This window comes from Anabrus simplex, chromosome 3, assembly GCF_040414725.1.
Source record: "Anabrus simplex isolate iqAnaSimp1 chromosome 3, ASM4041472v1, whole genome shotgun sequence".
Taxonomy (NCBI): domain Eukaryota; kingdom Metazoa; phylum Arthropoda; class Insecta; order Orthoptera; family Tettigoniidae; genus Anabrus; species Anabrus simplex.
In genome coordinates, this window is record NC_090267.1 from 203,520,516 (window position 1) to 203,525,254 (window position 4,739).

At 43.6% G+C, this 4,739-nt stretch overlaps 1 non-coding gene across 1 annotated transcript; it reads right to left on the reverse strand.

Moving 5' to 3' along the window:
* Positions 1-3,768: 3,768 nt before the first annotated feature.
* TRNAV-AAC (transfer RNA valine (anticodon AAC)) lies at positions 3,769-3,841 on the reverse strand. Its single transcript has one exon. It is a non-coding gene; the product is annotated as a tRNA-Val (tRNA).
* Positions 3,842-4,739: the final 898 nt, after the last annotated feature.

Here is a 4,739-nt window from a genome sequence, read left to right on the forward strand (position 1 = left end):
TAATCGAGTTAAACAGTTGCAATACTGAGTGCGTTACTAGGGATTTTTAACATGCCAACAACAGTTACATGGAGTTTCAAAAATTCTGACCACCTTTCAAAAATTGACGATCTCAGGCAGGATCGGCTCTGGGAACTTAGGGTTGTATGAATCGGATACCCTACCCCAGACCGATAGAGATAGCTGTCCGTTCACATGAGTTTTACGACTTAAATTCGGCTTTGTCGTGCGACATTTAAGAACACTGACACGTTAAGGAAAGCCTTCCAGAAATAAAATTTCACTACTGTGATTACTCTTTTAAAGAATTAAAGAGAAGAAGGAGCTATCTCAGGACTGGCCATTGAAGGCCGTTGAAAGAGTGGAAGGTGAATGTTTCTACTGTCCGTAACCGCCACACTGCTAGGGATAGACTGGTTACCTCTACGCCCAGCCGCCTTTCCACCTAGGGATTACCTTGGTTTTCATTAATAATGTAAACTCAGTGAACTTCAGGACTATGTGCCTCTCCAAAAATGGAACATTAGTCAGTAAACTGAACACAAATACGTATGTATAAGTCTTTACCACCTCGGCTAGAAGAAGCTACGGTGTCTCTCTAATAACCAAACCATTTCTACCGACAAATACCTTAATAATTTATAGCCTAGGTTTCTTTCAAGTTTGCATTGTATTTATTGTAGCTTTGCCTCCTTTTGCCATGTTTTGTTCATTATTATGAGTAAAGGACTGGAACCAGAGGTAAGGCTTTTTGTGGATGATGTTATTCTGCATAGAGTAATAAATGAGTTACACGATTGTGAGCAACTAAAAACAACATCGACAATGTTGTGAGATAGACAGCAGACAACGGAATGATGGTAAATGGGGTTAAAAGTCAGGTTGTGAGTTTCACTAACAGGAAAAGTGCTCTCAATTTTAATTACTGCGTTGGTGGGATGAAACTACTTATGGGAGATTACTGAAAGTACTTAGGCCTAAATGTTAAGGCAAGGAAAGATTTACTTTGGGTTAATGACATAAATGAGATTGTAAATAAAGGATGCAGAACTCTGCACATGATTATGAGGGTATTTAGGGGTTGTAGTAAGAATATAAAGGAGAGGGCATATAAGTCTTTGTTAAAACCTCAAGTAGAGTATGGTTCCACTGTAAGGGACCCTCACCAGGATTACTTGATTCGAGAACTGGAAAAATTCCAAAGAAAAGCAGCCCGATTTGTTCTGACTGATTTCCGACAAAAGAGTAGAGTTACGAAAATGTTGCAAAGTTTGGGCTGGGAAGACTTGGAAGAAAGGAGACGAGCTGCTCGACTAAGTTGTATGTTCCGGGCTGTCAATGGAGAGATGGCGTGGAATGATATTAGTAGATGAATAAGTTTGAGTGTTGTTTTTAAAAGTAGGAAAGATCACAATAGGAAGAGAAAGTTGGAATTCAAGAGAACAAATAGTGGAAAATTTTCGTTTATTGGTAGGGGAGTTAGGGATTGGAATAATTTACCTAGATAGATGTTCAATAAATTTCCAAATTCTTTGCAATCATTTAGAAAAGGCTAGGAAAACAACAGATAGAGAATCAGCCACTTGGGCGACTGCCTAAATGCAGATCAATGTTGATTTTATATCGTTAGTAATAGTAGTAGTAGTGGGACAATGCCTGATTTATCTAGTACTTTTGAATTAGTCTATCGACACGGGCTAGAGCAAAATGAAGCTTTCGACGCTATCTCAGTCTGATTTTTGACCGGTGCTGCTGCCGAGGTATGGACTAAAAATAAATTCGTGTGGCTCGTAAGGCAAGAAGGGCATCTGCCATGAACGGGAAACTGCATGTTAGTTTTCTTTTTTTGCTAGTGGCTTTACGTCGCACCGACACAGATAGGTTTTATGGCGACGATGGGATAGGAAAGGCCTAGGAGTTGGAAGGAATCGGCCGTGGCATTAATTAAGGTACAGCCCCAGCATTTGCCTGGTGTGAAAATAGAAAACCATGGAAAACCATTTTCAGGGCTGCCGACAGTGGGATTCGAACCCAATATCTCCCGGATGCAAGCTCACAGCGCGCGCCCCTGACCGCCGGTCTGCATGTTACTGTGGTAAATGATAGTGTTGCACGTAGTGTATGAAGTACAGGGATGTTGGGGACAGTAAAATCACACACTTCACGAGACAATGAGATTAATCATTTAATACTGAAACCCCCGATCCAGGCAGGAATCGAACCTGCGATCCAGGCCTCTACGCTGATCGTTCAACTAAAGAGCCGGACGAGGTATGGATGATAATGCGATGTAATAGAGCAGCGACGAGTATATGGTGTATGCTCTTTGCGAACGTTCGTTCATCATTGCACTTTCTTTCAAGAGAGAAACATCTCATTCTAATTTAATACACTTGTTTTTCAGGTGTAATCTGTTAGCAAATACCTGAAAAGGAATACGTTTAATTTCTTCTTCCTCAATCCGTTTAACCTGCAGGGTTGGTGTTTCCCTCGGACTCAGCGAGGGATCGAAGGATCCCAACTCTACCGCCTACTGGGTAGGAGGACCAGTACCTCGCCCAGGCGGCCTCACCTGCTATGTTGAACAGGAGCCTTGTGGGGGAATGGGAAGTTTGGAAGGGATAGACAAGGAAGAGGGAAGGAAGCGGCCATGGCCTTAAGTTAGGTACCATCCCGAGATTTGCCTGGAGAAGAAGTGGGAATCCACCAAAAAGCCACTTCGAATACGGCTGAGGTGGGATTTGACCCCCAACCCCACCCCCACTTCTACCCAGTTACCTTCCGAGGCTAAGTGGACCCCGTTCCAGCCCTTGTACCACTTTTTACATTTTGTGGCAGAGCCAGGAATCGAACCCGGGCCTCTGGCGTGGCAGCCAATCACACAAACCACTACACCACAGAGGCGGACCTAAAGAACCTAACAGTTCTTTAAAAAATATTATAATGAACAGTGACGTTCAAGGCACAATTAGTACTTTCGAATAACGTGGAAAGTAGTCCAGTTTCTTGTAGAGTCCATTGTTTGAATGTACGGTAGACTACCACTTTCTAGCTCTTTGTCAGCGAAGAAATTATTGGCAGTCTGTCTCATCCCCATCTTGTTGATCAATCGCACTAGCCTGTGTATGATTAACCCTTACTCCCGTATCCTGTTTCGGGGTCGGGGACAAGATGAGACGAAATAATGACATGCCTTTATGGCCGGATGCCCTTTATGCCGCTAAACTCAATTGAGGAGATAATGGAGATGAAATGAATGATGATGTATGAAATTAGGTTGAGGGGGTTGAAGGAATCGGCTGTGGCCTAGGAATGGGAACTGTCCCGGCATTTGCCTGGAAGTGAAAATGGAAAACCACAAAAACCATTCTCAGGATAGCCGACCGTGGGTTTCGAACCTACTCCCCTCCTCAATGCAGAGCTTGGCTCCAAAGCCATAGCGGGTTAACAAGCGGGACCACTTCTCTCGGTAACTAGTTACAGTATTGACTTTGGTACATTTCCATACTTATAAAATAATTTCGTACAGCTCTGAGCTTGCATCCGGGAGATAGTAGGTTCGAACCCTACTTTCGACAGCCCTGAAGATGGTTTTCGTGTTTTCCCATTTTCACAACAGGCAAATGCTGGGGCTGTACCTTAATTAAGTCCACGGACTCTTCCTTCCCGTTAGACTACTAGCCCTTTCCTATCCCATCGTCGCCATAAGACCTATTTGTGTCGGTGCGAAGTAAAGCAAATTGAAAAAAAATAGTGATATAAAACATATGTTTTCGCCCGGGATCGAACCGGGGACCTTCCGCGTGTTAGGCGGATGTGATAACCACTACACCACGAAAACACACACTGCTCTGGTAAAGTTATCTGTTACACAACAGGAGCAAGTGGGAACTTAACAGTCGGTTCTTCACGTTTATCTGATATTCAGGTCACACCGTAGACTCAAGGCGCTGTGAAGGGCAACTTATCTAATCTATGGTTCACAACTTGCCGTAGTCAATTTCCAGCTCCTCAATAAAAGTTTGTACGCGGGAGTAAGAGTTACATGATCCTACGGTATAAACGTAGCGTGTCTACCTTTTATCCGGAGGCTTCGGGTCCGATTCCCGGTGGTCTAATACAAGAGGCAGTGGGACTGGTCGGGAATGATACGAGTGATAACATCTTCACGCTTATTATTATTTATGTAGCGTATGGCTAGAGATACAGCGTCTATTGTTACAAGATCTACACTATATACATATGTCCAAATTGTTTATATCTTCACGCTGACCACCTGACATCAATATTTGATGGCCATTTGGGTGGGCAGCAGTGGTCTTGGTAGGCTAATCTTTTTAATGAGCAGTATGTATGTACCATACAGTCTTGTGAAAGCTGTCAGTCTGTGCAGAGATGTAGACTAGGACCGATGGGGCTAGGTAGGCGGTTCGAGTCTCGTGCTGTGATTCGGGAGACAGAGGGTTCAAATCCCACCGTCAGCAGCTCTGAAAATGTTTTTCCGAGGTTTCCCAGTTTCACATCAGACAAATGCTGGGACTGTAGCTTAATTAAGGGCATCGTCACTACCTTCCCAATCCTAACCCTTCCCCATCTTTGCGTTGCCGAAAACTTTCTATGTACCGTATTAGTGTGACGTTAAACTGTTTGCAAAAAAAAAAAAAAAAAACATTAGGATCCTCTCCGCTCCTCTGACGACGTAGTAGGGCAGCGATGAACATCTGATGTGATCGGCTCTC